Genomic DNA, 21,591 nt, shown 5'->3' with positions numbered 1-21,591 from the left:
GGGAGATGTCCGAAAGTCAAATACCTTTAGCACCTGTGGATGAGCTGTTTAAGTGGAAGGGTTTGTCACCTGCGTGATTTTTTTTTTAAGATTTATTTTTATTATTTTTTTATTGGAAAGGCAGATATACAGAGAGGAGAGACAGAGAGGAAGATCTTCCATCCGATGATTCATTCCCCAAGTGAGCGCAACAGCCAATGCTATGCCGATCCGAAGCCAGGAGCCTCTTCTGGGTCTCCCACGCTGGTGCAGGGTCCCAAAGCTTTGGGCCATCCTCGACTGCCTTCCCGGGCCACAGACAGGGAGCTGGAAGGGAAGCGGGGCTGCCGGGATTAGAACCGGTGCCCATATGGGGTCCCGGGTATACAAGGCAAGGACCTTAACCACTGCGCCACCACACTGGGCCCTGTCACATGCGTGATTTTAAACAAGCAGCTATGTTTTGCTCTCTGATTTCAGATGTTCACTTCCTTCAGTCTATGAGACTGAGTTCTTTTTGCTGTTCTTGCAAAGATATTTATGTCTATCCATTGACAGTCTGTCAAGAGTGAGACACCAACATGGGGGCTGTTCCATGGCCTAGGTGAAATATTCGGATACGATCAGTGCACACTCAAGTTACACCTTCAAAGGCCTCCAGGACAATCTGAACAAGACTTTAATATCATAGATTTTATCTCCTCAACCCTAGGAAATAGTCTTATTCAAAGCTTTATTGCTCTTTGTTTCTTCTTTCTTTGTGAAATTTAATAGCAAATGTTATAATAAATCATAGTTTAGTTTCCCAAAGGTATTTACATCTAACTTTTCAAAAATTAACTCTACTTCTGATCTTGCTGAATGTTGAACTTTTTCTGTTAATCCTTTTACTTCACTGAGAAGTTCAAAAGCATCTACTCATGCTGTTAGATGTTGTATCCACTTAAAACTCAGGAATATTAGTTCAAAATATCTTGTCTACATGATTGTCAGTTAAAAAAAACCCTTACATTAGTCATTTTGTTTATTTTTAATAAGATTAATATGTCTGACGGGCCAAGTGGCAGAAAAAATGTCTTTGAGAAGGCACCAAAATTTTTTATTCTTAGTTTCATAAAACAGAGATCATCTGTCCACTGGTTCGCTCCCCAGTGACCTCAGCAGATGGGGCCCAAAATAGAAGCCAGGAACTCCCTCCTGGTCTCTTACACTGGAGGCAGCACCCAAATAAATCTACTGCTTTCCCAGGCTCAATAGTAGGAAATAAATTGGAAGTGGAACAGCCAGAACTTGAACAGACACTACAGTAAATGCCACAGCTTAATGCACTGTGCCATAATGCTGGCCTCAGTAATTATTTCAATACAATCTTTAAAATTGTGAATCATTCTTCCTGCATCTCATCTATAGAGTCTGCTTAGAATGTAATCCTTGGGCCTTATACTAGATATCAGATATCTGCAGGTGGGAATCCCAGGAATCTGCATATTTAACAAGTGCCTGCTTGACTTTGATACACATTGTAGACTACGTTTAAAACATTGCAAGATAAAATTTCTGAATTCTCTTCTTTTTTCTCTAAACACAGGGAACCACAGCTTTGCCCATTTTGTCTGTGAGCTGATGAACTATAAAATGGGACAAACATGTAGGTAGATGTGATGACAGAACCTGAACCATAGAAGAAGTTTGGGATATCTGTAAAAATTGGCAGCCTTATGAATCAATAGTAGGAGTGAAAATTGGACATTATGGTCTGTTACAGGGTAGTCAGATTTAATCACTATAGGTGGAACTGAACACTAAGTTTTCTAGGCCCCAGATAATAAACACATTTCTTTTTGGGATGTCTGCAGTTTAGGTTACATGATCAAGTTTTCTTAGGCTCATTCATCCATTTATCTATTCGTGTTTATTGGATAGATGATTATTGGACATTTACTTTGTCTTAGGTACTATGCTAAATTCTGGAAACGGGTGTGAATAAAACAAATGTTCCTATGATTACGAGATTTATAGCAGCCTAAGGAGGAATGCGTTAGATGAATAACCTTAGAATCTCAGAGTAAGTACATAGCTGCAAATTGTGGTAAATACCATGAAGGGAAACTACATGGTATGGGGACAACAGGACAACATGAACTGATGTAAACCAAGCTACAAAATTGGAATGTATATTGTACTGGTAACTTAGTAGGGAAACCTGGGTGCTTCTTCTATGTCTGTTGTTTCATATGTGGTGAAGATCATCACACTGTTAATTACCATCACTGTTATGATGTTGTGATGTTTGCAAGGGCTTTTTTATTTACTCTTTTCAATGACCCTGTGAGATGACCAGAGTGACTGGATAGCTCAGCTGGCCCTTAGATCTTGGTCCACCCAATCTAGCTGGCTATATTCCATTCACTGCAATACGCTAAACAGACAGCATTCATCCATTTAGTTTCCAAAGGAGATGGCAAATGGAAATGCATTGGGCCACCACTCGGTACGCTTTATAGGTGAAAAAACAGGGGGTAAGCACCTATTAAGATTCCTGTCCAAAGTAATTGAAGCGAGAGCTGGGTCTAGAAACCGGTTCTGAGCTTGAAACTAAAGGTGATCTTGCTCAACCTTCTTGCCATGCTTATATTAGTAGTTTGTTCCTGCTGGGAATTTAGCATTTAAATTGATTCCCCAAGTTAGGTTAAAAAAAAAAAAACTGGTTGGTATAACATGCAGGGATAATATCCAGTTGTTTATATTTTCACTCTACTCTTACTATTGTCTCAATAGTTTCCTTTTAAGTATTCAAAATCCATCATTAGTTGTAATGCACTATTTTTTTTAGATTCAAATACTATGCTGCTAACATACTCTCTGTAAGGCATATTCTTTTCAGTTATATTTTCCATGGTAAAAATTGATTTCTTAGTTCTTTTCACCCTGGGTGCAGGAGTTCCAAAGGTGATAGCAACAAAGCCAGTGTCCATAGGCTAGCAGGACAGATGTGGGACATCTTCTTCAAGCGTGAATTAAGTCAGTGGCAAGCATTGTTAACCTATTATTTTAAGATCACAGCAAACATGAATATGTTATGGAGTAGAATGTGAAAATTGAAGGAATTTTTTAAATAAATAGAAGATTCCAAAAAGGTTTATACATATAACCAAACGCTTCAAATGAACATCCTTGAATACTATATCCCCTTTTGCTCTAAGATGTGCCTGCAACCACTCATCTACTACATATGCTCACTCCTTTCTGCCACTGTTTCAAAAGGCCCTTAAGTTGTTTACACACTCAGACCTTTGTCAATTCCTAATGGTGTCATGTAAAGGGAAAATCTTGGATTTTATAATCAGTTAGATGAATTCTGATACCAAAACTCCACAGGCATGTGACTCTAGTCTAAGCCCCAGCTTCATTAACTGTGTAATGGACATGTTACTGTTTACACCATAAGCCAGTTGTTAATATGAGCTACCCATAAAGCATCAAGTGCTCTGAAACATAGAAAGCACTTTGAAAATGATAGTTGGATCATGAGCACATGTTTGTCAGATAGCTGCAGAGCAGACGGGCGCAGAGTATGGCCATGGGGAAGGAAAGTGACTGCTTAAGAAGGGTTGCTGTCACATCTTGGTTTCAAGAGCAGTGAAACAATAGTTAAAAGTGCAGTACACATGGAGATGCAATGCACTCTCCCACACACTCACACACCTGCATCTGTAGGAGGCAGGAGAAGCACAGAGTAAATGTGAGAGATTGGACAGAGTGTGGGAAAGGGACTTGAGAACCTTGAATCTTTTGCCACGTGAGAAAGAATCAACCATTTCTAAGAAGACCAGGGGTCACTTTCTAACTTGTTGTCACCTCTCAAACATTGTTTTGTGTTCAAAACACCAGGAAATAATTATGATATGACTCTTTATCCCATAGATTTCAACTCCAGTCCAGTTTTCTTTTTGCAACAGCTGCTGCAAGACTCATTTTATTCTTGACAGTAGGATTAGAAAATAAATTGTGCCAAAATTTGTGTTACTCTTCATGGATTTTGTCCTAAATTTGAACTTTTTAATCTTCCACTTTATTTTTTCACTTCCTGTTTCCAAGGCCAAAACCATTAAAAAAAAATCAGCAAAAATAATCATCACGCAGTATTAGAACCACAGGAAACAATGTTCTTATGAGTCAAGTGCAAATTAGTCAGAATTATATGTCTTAAAATATTTTCAGAAAGCTATATATAAGTTTATAAGACAAAAAAATGGGTTTGGGTTATCTGAGGTATGGAAACTCTACTGTCAATTGACAAAATCCAGCCAACAAATTCCATAGCCCTTATGCATTGTGTTTGCAAGTTTCCACCCCCATACTCCCACAAAGCACAGTTCTTTATCGATGCCCCTTCATTGTGATTCTTTCAAGGAAGAATTGATGAAAGAGCAATTGCTCTGGGGAGAATAAAGGGGTTGAGTTTGCGTGTTGGCCAGAGAGGAGGCACATGGAATGAATTCCAGAGAAGATAGTGCTCCCACTCTGTTCAGCTGCAGCCTGCAGCCCTCTCCAGGGAATCTTACTAAACCCCCTGGGGATGAGAGCATCAGGCTTCCACTATCACCTTCTCCAGCTACAGAGAAGGCAGCCGTGTGGTCTCTGTTTCTAAACCAGCAACAGTGCCATTTGTTTCTCGATGAAGCCTGTAGGATGTTGTGGTGTCTTATAACACATACTGGTGTGAATGTGGGGGAAAAGGTACCCTAACTCAGTGTTGGTGGGAATGTAGGTTAATGCAAACTCTATGGAAGTCAGTATGGAGAGTCCTCAGACAACTGAAAATTGATATACACCATATAACTCAGCTATCCCATTTCTTGGAGTATATCTGAAGGAAGTGAAGTCTGTGTTTGAGAAAGTGATCTGCAACCTTATATTTATAGCAGCACATTCCTCAGCAGCAAATACATGGAAACAACCCAGGTGACCACTAAAGGAGGAATAGATAAAAAACTGAGTACTCATGGAATACTACTCAGTCATTTTTTAAAAAATGAAATTCTACCATTGGCAACAAAATGATCCCAACTAGAGACCATGATACTCAGTGAAATAAGCCAATTCCAAAAGGACAAATATCATATGTTCTCTCTGATATAAGACAACCTTCATACATAATACAAAACAAGTAATTTGTAGGTAAACATGTATGAATATTTATATATAATATGTATGTTTGAATATATATGTATATATTCTCATAGATGAATTGTATATTGGAGACTAGCATGCAGAGAAGTGAAGGTAGGCTGTAGTATCTTCATCTGTACTCCCAAATAAAAAGAGGGCTCCCAATGAAACTGTTAAATACACCTTGGCAACAGCATTCTAGACTTTCTACCATTGCCTATACAGTAAATATGCTGATGCACTTAAATAGAATGTTGAACTTGTGACTGTTGCTGAAGGACTATACTATTGTAATAATGTGGCCAAAAGTGGTTTGGGGGAAAGGAGGGGGAGGGAACAGGGAAGGTAGAAGGTGGGAGGTTGAGGGGGTAGTAATCCCTATACCTATAAAACCATGGAAAATAATAATAATAAAAAAGAAGCTTTAGTATTTTTTAAAGAGTTATTTATTTTTATCGAAAAGGCAGATAGATATACAGAGAGGAGGAGAGACAGAAAGGAAGATCTTCTGTCCATTGATTCACTCTCCAAGCGTCCTCAATGGCCAGAGCTGTGCTGATCTGAAGCCAGGAGCCTGGAGCCTCCTCTGGGTCTCTCTTGTGTGTGCAGGGTCCCAAGGCTTTGGGCCATTCTCAATTGCTTTCCCAGGTCATAGGTAGGGAGCTGGATGGGACGTGGGGTGGCTGGAATTAGAGCCAGCGTCCATATGGGAATTTAGCTGCTATGCTATTGCACCAGGTCTTTTTAAAAAGCTTAAATAGTATTTTTTAAATTTTTTTTAAGATTTATTTTTATTATTTGTTATTGGAAAGGCGGATATACAGAGAGGAGAGACAGAGAGGAAGATCCTCCGTCCGATGATGATTCACTCCCCAAGTGAGTGCAACGGCCGATGCTATGCTGATCCGAAGCCAGGAGCCTTTTCCGGGTCTCCCACGTGGGTGCAGGGTCCCAAAGCTTTGGGCTGTCCTCGACTGCTCTCCCGGGCCACAGGCAGGGAGCTGGAAGGGAAGCGGGGCTGCCAGGATTAGAACTGGTGCCCATATGGGATCCCGGGTGTGCAAGGCAAGGACCTTAACCACTGCGCCACCACACCGGGCCCTAAATAGTATTTCTTAAAAAAAAAAAAATAGTATTTCTTTTATGAGATTCGTTCTATGTAAAAGGCAGATCAACATACAGGGGGAGACAAAAAGAGGGTGAGAGAGAAGTTAATCTTCCATTCACTAGTTTATTCCCAGTTGGTTATAATGGCCAGGACCAGGCCTAGCTAAAAGCAGAAGCCAGGAGTGTCATCTGTATCTCCTATGATGGGTGACAGGGTCCCAAGCACCTCGTCCATCTTCCACTGTTTCCCAGGTACATTTACAGGGAGCTGGATTGGAAGTGGAGCAGTCAGGTAGGGGATAGTCAATGTGGTGAGGGCTTAATTGGCTATACTGTAACACTCACCCCTTAAAGTTCTTTCTAAAAATAAAAACAATAAAAAGAAGTAAGAACCTTCCTCGACTGCATTCCTTAAGGCTCCGTCCCCCTTCTCACACAGATACACATCCTAGGGCATCTCCACCTTTCACCTTTTGAGGATATTGAGCTTCCTGTCCTTTGGAAAATCAGAAATAGATGGAGATGACACAGCTCTCAGAAATACTTGCTTTTTTTTTCTTCTCTGCCAAATATCTTTGAACACTGTATCATATCCACAACTGTGCTGGTAAATTCTTGACTAACTTGTAGGTGTCAGGGTTGGGCCTGCCTTGGAGAAAAGCTCCACTGATCATCTCATAGCATATGACCAACGCATACATAGAAGAAGGAAAATGCTGACAATTTGAATTAAAGTCAGGGATAGCCTAAACCGGATACAGACAGTTGTCAGGACTGAAAGCTCAGGGTACATGAATCATGCTTCAAAGAGAAGTCATGAGGTGGCACAGAGCAATTAGGAACTTATTCTGCTGAGTGGCAACAGAGTGAAGTGGAAAGGGAAGGTTTGCAAGAAGCCCTAACAAGTACCTTTTGACATTAGCTTCCAAAGAAAGCACGGATGTTCAGGTTTCACATACTCAAGAATTTAATTTTTTCTCTTTTATTGATTACCATTTTACAGACATGGTCATAAGTAGGAACATTTGTTGCTTTCAGATGACAATTGTCGGTGCCAAAGTTCAACACAGTGTATTAATTGAGGTTAAGAACGCTTGTCTGGTGGAGTGAATTATTGTTCCCTCTCTCCATGTTAGCAAAAGAGGGAAGTATAGAATGTGAGGCATAGTGCAGATTTTTCTAAGTCTCTTGCTTTTCTTAGACAGAATGTGAATCATACACAATTTCTCCACCCCACAAATACTTCTTAAGTTGTACTTGTGCTTTATGCTGGAAGAAAACAGAAAAGGCAAATTCTGCACTTCACTGAGAACACACATCAGCAGAAGGGCAGGTATTGGCACAGGTAGCTGGAACCTCTGGATCTGCCAGGTGTACCCACCAGTAAGTAAGTACCTGGGTCGTTCAGCTGATCACAGGGTCCTCACAGTCTGGCCCACTGGCCTGCTAAATCAGCTCTGCTGCATCATTGTCTGCACTTCATTTATCTAGGACATACTCAGTCTTACAGAATCACGATCTCTAGCTTTTTTAAAAAAATAAAAGTATTTGAGATGGAGAGAGAGATTGAAAGAGTTAGAGACAGAAGAGACAAAGAATGTGTGCACCTACCCCAAATATCTGCAATTGTTGGGGTCTAAGCTGGGAGCCAAGAATTCAGTCTGGGTCTCCCATTAAGGCAGTTGGAACCACATTGTCTGAGGACCACCAGCGCATCCAGGTTGGCATCAACAGCAAGGGGGCGTCAGGGCTCAAAGCTGGGATGCTAACTCAGATACAGTACTGCAGGCATCTTAACTGACATCAATCCACTAAGCCAATGTCTGTGTCCCAGTTCTTTAACAGGATTCCCTGTTAAGCAGATCCCTAGATCTCACAATAGCCCCATAAATTCTAGTTTCTGTGCTAAGGCTTTACAGTATTTCTGTCAAAAAAAGATGTTGGTTTGTGGCAGTGTGAGCTCTGGACTTTCTGACCCAACTTTCCACATCATTTCTGTAGTTACAATTTTGCATTTAAGTCTATGTTTCTTTTTTCTCCAGACTGTTGAAGATTTGCATGGACTGACACCAAGTCCAAGGTCTGTGCTCATTTCTTTTGGCTTCGTTTTCTAATTACTAATACCCTACTCATAAATAATGTTAGAACCTAAGCCGCAGACATAGTGATGACATTTGAAATATTTATAAATAACAGATAAAATATTATTGTTGCTAATATACTTAAAAGAGGAATCCCTACAAATCAATAGGTGAAAGATTAATGACAGCATTAAGAATTTGCAAAGAATGTAGACGGGCAAGTCACAGGAAGGAAATCTCAAAACATCCTCAATAACTTAAAAAATTGAAAATTAAAGTAACTGTGAAGCACACTGTACTAAAATCTGTCTGATTGCTAAAAACTGAGAAGTCTGACTGTCCCTAGAGTTGTTTGGATATGACCACGGTGATACTTTCCTGGGAGTGCACTTTGAGCTATGTGGACACCATTTGGTAAATTCAACGTATAATGTTGGTTCTCAATATTTCTACCTCTGTGTTTACATCTCAGAGAAATTCTGTGTGAGGGTAGTCATGTAATAGGATGCATACTGAATCCACATTGGAAAAGTAAAATATTGGAGACATTCTAGAAGTCTGTTGATAAGAGAATGGGAAAATAAAATGGGCAGTTAAGTGTGATGACCTGAATAAGCTAGGTTAAACTCAAGAACATCGTGTTGAATGTAAGCAAGGAGAAGAAGGAAACACTGTGACTTACTTACATATGCAAAAAGGAAAACAGCATTACATGTCACTTTGTGATGGCATGTATGTAAAGTTTTTAAAAGCAAAATGAGTCATACACCATTTATGACATTTTTGCCTGAGGATAATGGGAAAGCAATAGATGGTTTAAAAGATGCTTAACCATACCTGTCATTTCATACCATTATGTCAAAATATTAAACCTGAAAGAAGTAACAATAGTGGTAACAGTCACTGTGTTTAGATCATAGGATTGTGCACGTTTGTTATATTATTCAGCAACATTAACACTTTTGAAGATTAAAAAACAGAAACATATTATTCTTCATTATGCCCCATATCTCTGATTAGAGATAAGAGGTGGTGACTAAACTGGAATGCAGTGAAGCCAGCTGGTTTACCTGCTGGCTGGAGGGTCTGGAACTGGCTAGGTTATGTGAAAAATCTCTGCAGGACTTTGAGGACTGTCCCACATAGGGAGGTCCCATGAATATGAACTGTGTGTGTGTGTAGTATAACTGCATTTGCTTTTATGTTCTCCGCCTCTGCATGTGTAGGCAGTGAAGTGACCAGGAAAAGCCTCTGAGAATAAATAATTCTGTCTCTCTTCTAAGTCCACCCTTCGAAGCACCCCATAACCAGGTAATGTTTGGCCGCCACAGTTGACTGCTTTACAATTGGCAGTGGCTCTTCATTACTTTTTTTATCTTCCTGTGGGTTAGGGAGTTGTCGCGGGAGGATGAAGGGGACAAGGAAGGGAGAAAAGAAGGAAGGAGGATGTAATTGACTGGAGAAAGGACAGCCAACTCTTGCTCTTTCGTGCAAAGGTAAAGTTGCATGACCTGGAGGAAGCATGGTTTTGTAGTTGAAGGTCCCAGGAGCCTGACTTGCAGGTGCCTGGATAGCTTTGTAGTGACCCTTAAGTTCCTTGCAGCCTGTCACCGGGAAATGTTCTAGACACACGCATGATGCTAATGCCATTCCAACCTCCCAGACTTTGTTTAGTAGTCCCAGCTTGGTTGGAGAATGTCTGTCTTCGTGAATGGAAATCAGTGTGCCCAAGAAAGAAATACAGAATATGCCATGCTTATTCTCAGTGGCTATCTCATAGTATGCCAAATGATATGACCCAAAGGAAAATAGGTTTGTTATTTGTTTCTACAATTGAGGAGTTGTCAAAAGACTTTCGACTTTGATACACCATGTCAATTTTTTCACCTTCTTGGAAGGGTAGTTGTTTATTAATTGTGTTCTGTTGGGGAAAAAATCAGCTTGTGGTAATATAAAGCAGTGATTCCAAATAATATGGTCCTATGATTAGAAATATTATTATCACTGGGAGCTTGTTAGAAACATACATGTGGGACACATGTTGTGATACAGCAAGTGAAACCACTGCTTGTGACACTGGCATCCTGTACTGGAGTGCTAATTCCAGAACCACCTGCTTTGCTTCTGATCCAGTTCCTAGTAAATGTAGTTAGGAAAGTAGCAGAAGGTTGCGCAAGTGCTGGAGCCCCTCTCACCAACAAGGCGTCTCTGATAGGGCTCTGGACTCCTGACATGGGCTTCACTCAGCCTCAAACGTCGCTGCAGTGGTGTGATCTTTCTCCACAGATCTCTGTTTCTTCATCTTTCTGGTATTCTGACTTTCAAATAAATAAACTCAGTCTTGAATAAGATTCACAGAATCTTGGCCTCTCCTTCAGACTGTTGCTGATTAAAAGCTCAACAATCGGTTTTTCACAAGAGGACTGCCGGTTACCCGGTGAGCAGCTCCTTCAGACATCGGCAACAAAACAGACATCAGGAGAGAACACAGGTGTCAATTCCCAGGCTGACGCGTTGTGCCACCTTGGGTAAATACCTTGTTAGAATTTAAATGGTTTTTGTATACTGTGAGCCCTGCAATTGTGTACTGAATAAGTACTGTCTGTGCAAGTTTTCTGGAAACTGAAGGGCTATACAATTGAAGCTGTGCTGTTGCGTTCTGGGAGTGGGTTTCTTTGCTAATTCGGCTGCCCTGATTGAAGCATCTTGTCTGCTTCTTTTAGGTGGTATTTGCCAATATCTATGAGGATTTGTCAGATTTAGCAAGTACAAATTTGTTAGATGAGACCTAGTTAATTTGTATTTTAAGTATGTCACATGAATTTTTTTAAAAAATACATTAAAATGTTCCAAATGTTGGCTGGACATATTCGGGCTAAAAATTACTTGTTGTTTGGACAAGTCTTGTGTTTAACCTGCTGTTCCATAGTTAATGTGGCAATTCTGTTCTTTGGTGGTGTTCTTTTTAAGGTTGCAGGCCAGGTTGTATTGATTTCAGAATGCACATGTAGAGAAAAGAGAGCTTGAAGCTGCAAGGAAATCTCACCATAGGGACAGCAAGTAGAATTTGTCCTACATAGGGAAGCAGTCTCAGAACAAGGTGGCTGAGTCTACAAAGATGCCAGTGGCTAAAATTCCTTGGTCTTCAGGGTTTCTGTGCTTCTCTGGTTGTTTTCCTTCTTATCACAAAATGGTTGCAGCAAGTCTAAGCATCAAACCTCCACTGAGCTTGCTTGTCAAGACAACTTTATAATGTCATTGAAGGGAATTTCTTTTCCAGGACCCTTCTGGAAAAAAATAGGGAAAGAACAAATTTTTCTAGTCTCTAGAATGGAAGTAACCAAAGGGATAGGGTCAGGATTGGGACACTGCGGAGGTAGCTAATTGAAAGTACCTGCAGGCTTTGAGTGCCTACTAAGTCACCATCTGGGTTTAGATCCAGAGAAGTATAAGACAAACCTCCTGCCTTCTAGAGCTTGCATACCATTCAGAGAGGCAGCTACAGAATGGAGGAATTGATAGGATCAGCTTTGGGTTTTGTTAGAGGTGTGTGTGGGTGTAACGGGAGCTGTTGGGAGAGCTACTTTCCCAGGCCAGGAGTACAGAATACACCCTGGAAGAGATACTGCCTAGCGCATTGCAGATGCTTGGGATGTTGTGAGGAGTGAGTCAGTGTTTATGTCCTTGTCTGACATAGGTCAGGATATGCCTGTGGTCTCCAAAAAGCTAAAAGGAAATATGTACTTTAAAAAAGATATCACGGACTTGCAGGGCTTTTGTCACTAAAATGAAATTCTTTCCCATGAACTTTTTGGAATATCCTCATATATGAATGTACACACAAACACACATCCTTACTTTAGTTACTGGCTCATAATAAAGATCCAGGGGGTGTTGATTCTTATCATGATTATTACCCTTTTGGGGAAGGGCAATGACGGACACTTCACATGTGTGTCCATCATTGGTTGGTTGGTTTAATTTAGGAAATGTACCTTACTTGTTGTAAGGGTATGAAGTTGAGCAAGGAATGAAAATGAGCAGGAAGTAAGAAAGAAGAGAAACCAGGGAAATCAGGAGAATTAAAATTCATAGATCTAAAGAGCTATCTAATCAGTTTCTCAATATATTTATAGCCTGTGCTTCCCAATGTATGTGTGTGAAAATGATCCTCATGTAATTATTGAGGTATTAACACTAATTGAAATTTAAAGTAAATTCAAGACTGTATCTAAAAACAAGGTAAACCAGGGGACAAAGTACAGTTTTATTTACAAAACATATCTCCTTTCTCCATTGTACAAAGCCTTCTCTTTTGCCTGCCCTGTTAAGAAATTAGTGATTTTTGAGAGCATAAAGATGAGTGCTTTTTCATTCTGTCGTTCCCCAGGGCCCTGGAGGATGCCACAAACTTGAGGGATTAAAGGAGAGGCCTGATTTTCTGAACCTTGCTGAATAAACAGCCTCACACATAGCTCCTCCAGGGTACACACACACACACACACACACACACACACACACACACCACCTCAAACAGGACTTCTTTTTAGACAAGAAGTCAACCATCAAGATGGGATACTCAAACTGTGTGCTGTTCACTAGGCTGTGTGGCATTGGGTGGATTTCTTAAACTTCCTGTGCCTAAGTTGCCTCACCTGGAACACAGGACTGTCAGCAAAATCTCCTGTTTTATAGAATTGTTAAGACTGGGGATTATATGGGGTAATTCACCTGGACTACTTAGCATAATACCAAACTTTAATTGTGCAATGCTTGTGAATTATTGGCAGTGCCTATCTTTAGTCCCAGCTATTAGGGCTTTGAATATGTTTTACTTTAACAACAAACAACTCCACCACTAAAAGAAAAAAAAAAAAAGATCATTGCTGTAACCCAGTCCCCTTCTATTCCTGGGGCCATTGAGGCTTGGAGATGTTCAATGACCTGCCTGAGATCGTTTGGTTAGTGGTGGATTTAGATCTAGATATAGGATACCAGACTATCATGGTAACATTTTGTAAACTTTCCATTCACAAAGTCTCATAGCTCAAAATAGCTTTAGCCCAAAGATTGTTAAACTGGCACTAGGAAGCAACTGACCATATAAACACATTTCCAGTCCTGTTTTCCTTGTGTTAAGGATTGCAAACAGTATAATACCTACTTTCACAGTGACTGTTAATATCCATCTATAGATGAATAGACAGGATTCCCTTTCTCGTCTCTCTTTGGTAGCTACCCCATAGCCAATTCTACTCAGCATCCTTGGGGGACACCCCTGCCTTGGCAGGCTGAGCCCTCACTAATTCATTTAAGAGAGATCCTGAACTTCCAAAATGGTAATGCCTAGTTCAGACATTTCTTATAGTTGCCAGCTTACAAACCTAAAATTTATCCATTTCTCTTCTTTCTGTTCCCCATGTGCCTGATTACTGTCTACAAGGCATTCAAGGACTTGAACCAAAACCTCAGTCTATCTAGTGTCACTCATTGCTTCTTCTGTCTGTGAGTCTTTCCCCTCACTAGACACAGCAGATAATAAGTTCATCTAAACTGGGATTCCACATTGGGATCTGTCATCTCACTGGGCAGGAAGTGTGAGAAAGGCCACTAGAGAGTTGGTTGATTGTCTCTGTAGCCTTTCTGTAACTCTTTTGAATGCCCTCATGGTGCAGACATAGCTGCCACTATTGCAAAGATTGTGTTCTCTCAAGACTTCCTCCCGTCTGTGGATCCTTGTTAATAATGATAGAGGGAAATCTCTTTTAGAATCCCTCAGTAGACTTGCTTTTCTAGGTCTGGTTGGTTTCCATCATGTGTGCCCTAGCTGAAGGGGCACCTGGGAGACCCCTTAGTGGAAGCAATCCACAGCAGGAAGGAAACAGAAAGGAGGCCAGACTGTTTGATAGTTGTGTTAGTATGCTAAAATTGTTGGAACAGTATACCACACATGGAGTAGCTGAAATAGTTGAAATTCCTTTATTCGCAAGTAGTGTTGAGAGCAAGACATCCAAGGCTAGGGTGTTTGCAGTTGGTTTCTTTTAAAACATCTCATGATGTTTTATTGTGGCTTTTCCTCTGCTGGCACATCCTGAATGTCACGTTCTAAGAATGTCAGGCAGATTGGATGAGATCCCACCCTGGTAGTCTCCCTGTAACCTAAATCACACTCTCTTAAACACAATATTTTCAAGGGACAGTATTGTGGTACGGTGAGTTAAGCTGCTTCCTCCAGTATCAACATTCTATGTGATTGCTGGTTCAAGTCCTGGTTGCTTCACTTCCAATCCAGCTCCCCACTAATGCCCTTGAAAAGGCCACAAAGTTGGCCTGAAGTGTTTGGGTCTCTGCATTCAATATGGGAGACTAAGTTAGAGTTCCAGGTTCCTGGCTTTGATCTGGCCTAGCCCTGGCTCTTGCAGCCATTTGGGGAGTAGACAAGCAGATTGAAGATCTCTCTCTCTCTCTCTCTCTCTCTCTCTCTCCCTCTCTCTAACTTTGACTTTCATAAAAGCAAACAAACTTTTTTTGTTATTATTATTTTTCTTGATACAGTTTTGAAGGTATAGGGATTCCTCCCTCTCTATTTTTCCCTCACATCATTTTCCCCCGTATTATCACATTAGTATTTTCCTTTAGTAGCAGTTATATATATAATATTCTGGTATTTAAATATATCATGGAATTGTAGACATAGGCAAAGGTAAAAAAAACTCAGTATCATACTGTCATGATATATATATATAACTGATTCATTATGAATCTTTTTATTTGGGGTGTGGGTTAAGATCTTCAAGTATAGTCACATTTAGGGCTACTAAGGGTTAGAACTTCAGCTTAAATTTTTAGGAGATGATACAACTCAGCCCACAATAGTAACAACTAACTGTGCCTGTCTCAGTGAAAACTTTCTGTCTGCTCCTGGGCTTTCACATGCGTGTCATCTTTCCTACTGGAATAACTTCTTCCTTCCTAGACATACGAAACAGTTGTTTTTCTAAAACAAATCTAAATTTCATGTCTTGCAAGTTCCCATACCATGCCTTTGCTTCTAGCACACTTGGCATGAACTCTGCTTAGGCTTATATGCATGCATCCCTCTCTTTGAGGGTGTGTCAGAATGGGGGAACTTCATTAGCACCGAAGACAAGTCGTGACACACAATTCTTCATGATGAGCAGTATGAGAGCTGATTTGGACAAAAGTTGGCTTTTCATTCTCATGAACTTTGGCTCCAGGGGAGAAAAATTCATTATGCTGAGGTGAGATGGGGTCTGAAATATTTTTGAAAATCTCCAAGTTCGTTATCAATGTCACATATTGAAGCGAACTTGAGGAGCACCGAGTGCTCTGTGTGTGATCTTTCAAAAGGATTTTAGACTAAGAATCAAAACTAGTTACAAAAGGGAAATTGGGTGGATACCTTTTCCTGTACCATTGAATGCCTGATCAGAAGATTTGAAACGGAATTAGAGCCTCATGCTATTTCCTTTTCCCTCTCGCCCTCTTATCGATAGTATAATGTGTTAAAATGGAGATGGGTGAATGGCAATGTCAAGATTAGAAAATGCAGTCCATCTACTTTTATCACAACAGCTAGGGTCTCAATTTGATTTGGAAATGTGCAATTAACGTCTCAGTCCTCTACCTAAGGAGTGTATTTCTCAGAGGAGGGATCTGCAATAATTTATAGATGTTTTTCCTGAGTGTGAAATTTGTGATTGTCACCTCTTTTGGTGATTCATTTGCTTATTTTCTTTCTTTCTTTTCTTTTTTATTTGGAAAAACTAGAGACACAGAGAGATAAACAGACAAAGTGTGAGTTTCCATCCACTCATTCCCACCCCGAATGCCCACAGCAATTATGTCTGGGCCAGGCCAACCCAGGTGTGTAGACCTCAATCTGGAACTCTTACATGGGGAGTCAGACATCCAACTGCTTGAATATGAGCCTGCACTGCTGCTTCCTAGGGCGTACCTTAAAACAGGAAACAGGAATTGAGAGACCAGCTGAATCACTTCTCGGCCTTTTGGCTAAGATCAAGTGTGAGAGAGAAGCTGGTACCTGAGCGCATTCTGATACAGGGCACAGGTATCACGTGCAGCGTCTGAAACACTGTGCCAAGTGCCTTACTCCAGTGATGAAAAAAAAGATGAACTATTGCAAGGTTATAAAATCTGGAACTTAAAAAAATAGAGTGACTATGTAAGCCTGTGTAAGGCTTCAGTGCTTTCAAGTCTCCCCCTCTATGTCGGCGCAAAGGTTTTTTTTTTTTTTTTAAATCTCTGATCAGTGATGCACTTCAAAGAGAGGGGCACATTTTATACATCCTCCCTCTCCACCACTTCCTTCCTATGCAGCTTTTATTGAAAGGAAGCTGGTGTCCACCTACACACACAACATTCCCACACAATATCACAAACCCAGGGCTGGGCCTTCCAAAGGCTAGTCACCCAGCCTGTGATGCTAGGAGCTGAGATGTCCTTACCTCCATGGTACCTTGTTGTTGGGAGCACAAATGAAAAGACCTCAGAAGTTTTGCTTTTGGATTGTGTGGTCTGCTATTCTGAGCGTGCATATTTGCTGTGCCTTCTTACGTAAAATCTGAAGGTTAGTAACTTGAATACTGAGTGCTGACCTCTAAGTGACAGGTACAAATACAGTGCAATTGGAACAGGAAGTGAGGTGCATTAGCTGTTTCTGACAAGGGAAGAATTATAGAGGAGCTGAAAGAGAAGCACCCTTGGAAAGGTGCACTGGGAAGGATTTTGCAGTTGGACAGTGATGGATTCTGGGCAGTGGTGGGCATTTGGCACAGCTGTAAAGATGTCACGTGGGCAACACACGTCCCATATCAGAATGCCTGGGTTGAAGTCCTAACTTTGCTCTTGATTCCAGCTTCCTTCTAATGCATACCTTTGGAGGCAGCAGGTGATGTCTCAAATAGTTGAGTCCCTGCAACCTATAAGGCAGACCTGGATTGATTGAGTCTGGGGCTCCTAGCTTTAGCCTGAATCACCCTGGCTACTAATGGGCATTTAGGAAGTGAACCAGTTCTTTTTAGTTATTACATTTAGGTCTATGGTTTATTTGGAGTTAATTTTGTGAGCAAGGGGTCCAACTTCATTTCATATATGGATAGGAAACATTTGTTGGAAAAAAAAAAAAACATTGTTTCCCCCATTGAATTGCTTTGGCACCGTTGTCAAGAATTTATATGTCTGGCCTTATGTTGCCTTGTCTTTTGAGTGAGAAAATAATCCAAGTTTGCTCAATTTTAGAGGGCATGCTGTTGCTGCTGTCTTTTGTCTGATTTATTTTGTGTCATTAAAGCATTTTAATTTATCTTCCGTGATTTTTTTTTAAAAGTAACTTCATCTAATTTAGTCCTTGAATTGTTCACAAATTGGTGGTAAAATATATATACATATATATAAAATATATATTTTATATATAATTTTTATATGTATGTTTTGCTCTTGACAAACATAAGCAAACAGGCAACCCACAGAGACCACAGAGACCTGGTTGAGGGGAGAGTCCCAGCTTAACCAGTGATTGATCTCACACATTGCTCCCTTGGCATTCTTTCCTTAATGCATATCCCAGCCAGACTGATGGAAGGCTGTGCGTCTCAGTAACCTTCCTTAATTCTTTGTTTGTCACTGTGGATTTTTTTCTCTAAATCTAGATGTCTTATTTATCAGTCCCTAATATCTCAAAAAACCCTTTGCATATGTGCATCGTTCCTCCAGCTGCAAGGTAAAGCACAGCCATCTTTTATGACAGCAGACCTCCTGTGGCCAGGGGTCAGGAACTGTGGGATTGGTTGGCCTGCCTCTTGGTTGTGCCCTAATTTGTTCAGCCACACGATGAGGAGCAGAGGCCATGAAGGGCTGAGAGGGCCAGCAGGTCAGGATCACTCTGCACCAGTCAGGCAGTGTGGAGGGCCTTTCTGGACCTACTGTGCTTATCAGCAGTGTAATAGGTAGATGGTGGGCAGACACTGAGGCAGGACTGATCTGTATCCGACCTAGTCCAAGCTGCCCTGCAAGTTGGCTTAGCAGAGCAGAGGATGGGAGACCCAAGAGGGCAGCAGTAAGAGAATCTGGAACAGAATTTGGTGTTTGCTGAACGCTCCTTTAGCCCTGAGACTGTTGTTATCTCCCCAAGGGTACACACGTGCACATGTCAGTGTTTCATGGTCTCTTGTTGCAGGTGGGGTTAGGGTGAGGTAGATCAAGGGCAGACTGGAGTTTCAGAGAGGCGGGAGAGAACCCTGGAAAGATCAACACAGTCTCATCAGCCTTGAAGCATTTTTGTGAGCTAATGTAAAAAATTAACTGAGTGCTTTATTTTCTCTGAAACTAATGCCTGGATGACTCTGTAAAATAGTCTGAGAAATTAATTTGCTGACGGTTCTGTAAGGCACTTGTAGTTATGCCATTTGCATGATTTGTGCCAGCTTGGGCTTTGTTCTCTGGTTCTCTGGTACTTGCCTCATATCAACTAGTTTATTCCTCCATCAGAAATGAACATACTGTCCTTATCAAAGTGATTTCTTCTTTGTGAATGAATGTAGGATAAAAAGACACAAGGAACCGATCATTTAATGCATTTGGATTTTTCCAGTGACAAACTGTGTGTTTGACTTTGTAAGGAGGCTGTGTTCTGGAATACTCCTACTACAAAGTTTTAGGTTCATCCCTAAACTTTCTACTAGGTTAAGAGTTTCCAAACTGTTTAAAATTAAAATACCTATGGTTAGTAGTAAATGCAGTGGTTACCAGAGTTGGGGCTATGTTTATTTTACCTGCAGAATGTGTACAACTGTGCCACTTCACAGACTGATATAGTGGCTGTGCCAAGAGGTGCTAAATGCTTTGCAGTGTGAAGGACAATTCTGTACAATTAAGGATTTTTCCTAGATTGTAAATAGAACTCACTGCATTGAGGAAAAAATGATCCAGTCATTTGACCTGGAGTCTCTCTCTGTCTCCTTCTCCTCCCCTATTCTTTTCTCCTCCTCCTCTTTCTTCTTCTTTCTCTCTCTTTCTCTTCCTTGCTCTCGTTCTCTTTTTCTCTCTGTTTCTCTCTGCTTGTGTGTGCACTGGCAGGTGCAAGTCTGTACATCCTGGGTCTAATAACACCAGCAATGCCAAGATGATCTAATTCAATGATAGCATCACCTGTATCTTTGTGCCTGTTTCCTAGATTTATCCCAGCCCAGTCTTTAGATACCATCTCCCCTCTACAGCCATCATCCTGCCTTCTGATCTTAGTATTCACTTATGTACTTTCCTGTTCCTCGTACTAACAACTAATATTTATTATTAACAGTAGCATGGAAGATGCTGGATGGCATTCATACATTATTTCATTCTGACCCGTTAACAATCCCGGATGGGGAGCCAACATATATCCTAACACCAGGATCCCATATGGGTGTCAGTTTGTGTCCTGGCCACTCTTTCAGTCCAGCTCCCTGGTAATGAACCTGGGGAAAGCAGCAGAAGATAAAGTGTTTGGGACTCTTCCACCTATGTGGGAGACCCAGATGGTCCATAGCAGCCATCTGGGGAATGAATCAGCAGGTGGAAGATATTCTCTCTTCATCTTTCCCTCTCTTTCCTTCTCCCGGTCTTTTCCTTTCTCTGTGTAATTCTGGCTTTCAAAATAAATAAAAATAATCTTAAAAATAATCTGAGATGGACACTAGAATGACCTCCACAGAGGTCTGAGGTTATGTGAGGGTTAATAATTATTCAAAGCTACACAGGAGGAACAGAGAAGGGTGCAGAGCTAGAATTTGATCCCAGGTCTGTCCAACAGCAAAGTTGTTTCTGAGATCTTCTTGTGCGCTGCATCCCTGGGCTTTGTCCCTTGGCTGTTGAACTAGGTTCAGCCTATCAGCTTGCTGGTTTATACACTCTTCCCTTGTCCTTCCTTGTCTTCTTCCCAGCCCCTTTGGTCTGGGTAGATTCTATTGTGTCTTCAGTCTCACATACTTGGGGAACTCATTCTGAATTTGGGACTTCCCTCCTTTCTAAGTCCCCTGTCACTGGCAGTAATGACAGTGGGATAAGTGATGTTTGTGAATCTGTTCCCTTGCTAGACAGGAAGGGATTTACCTTCCACAGCAATGTCCTCAATGCTACAATGCCACAGCCTCTGGGCCTAGCACTCAGCAAATACTACCTAGGGGTCTATGAAAATGGCTACTTAACCCCATCCATCAGGCTGTTATTATTCCAATATTGGCTCACATAGGCCATTCTCCCATCCCCAGCCCTTCTTAATTAGGATCCTCTGTGTAAGCTGAGCAGAGCTTGGGTGGGGAGACTGACACTGGTGGAGTTGGAGGCAAGGGTTCCACCAGGGAATCTGGGACCCTATGGAAGGACATTTGGGAGGTGGAGTGACACTCTAGAAGTGTGAACTCCATGCCACACAAGAGATTGGCCAAGGCTTCCTAACCCATTGATTTCCCCCAACCCTGGCATATATAACCAAAATACAACCTGGGCCAATGGGGTCCCTACTTCCAACCCTCATTCCCCAACCAACTCGACAGGAAAGAAAATCATAGGTATTATGGAAAAAAATAACAAAGAGTGTTTCTTGAGTAATGCTCTTGACATTTAGCATCAAGGAAACAAAGTATATTATGACTAAGTCAACCACTTAGGCACATTTTTGTAAAGTTACATAGGATTGTGTAATAGGTTCATAACTATTTTACCATGTGACAGTTTCTGCAAGGTGCTAGCGACATCAAATATGTACAGATTCCATCCTGCTTTTTCTTATTTTGTTCTGCTTCTAATCCTTACCATAATCCTGAGAAATGGACTTTATTTTCCCTATTTCCCATAAAGGAAACAAATGTTCCATATTTTGCCTAAGGTCAAACACCTCTTTGGTGTCTAAGAATTTGTCTTCAAGCGTGTCTGAGTCTGAAATCCAATGTGTTGCTGGCTGTCTCCTGCAAAGGTGCCACCGCCCTGGCTGTGGGCAGGTCTTCTAGGCATACTGCTTTCACTTCCTCATTCTGACAGAGACTGTGTCCTTTGTCACCTGGGGTGAGCCAATGGGCTGAAAAACAAGACTTGGGTGTGACACGGGGTTGATGCAAAGGGACAAGGCTCATTTTAAAATATGCATATTAGTCTATCTGAGAGGCAGAGTTCCAGTGAGAGAGGGAGGGAAGAGAGAGAGGTGGAGAGCCAAAGCAGCCAGGGCTGGATCTAG

This window comes from Ochotona curzoniae, unplaced genomic scaffold (assembly GCF_017591425.1).
Source record: "Ochotona curzoniae isolate NIBS_2020 unplaced genomic scaffold, NIBS_Ocur_1.0 scaffold_4506, whole genome shotgun sequence".
NCBI classification, from domain to species: Eukaryota; Metazoa; Chordata; class Mammalia; order Lagomorpha; family Ochotonidae; genus Ochotona; species Ochotona curzoniae.
The sequence above is the reverse complement of the archived record's forward strand: the minus strand, read 5'-3'. Positions refer to the sequence as shown.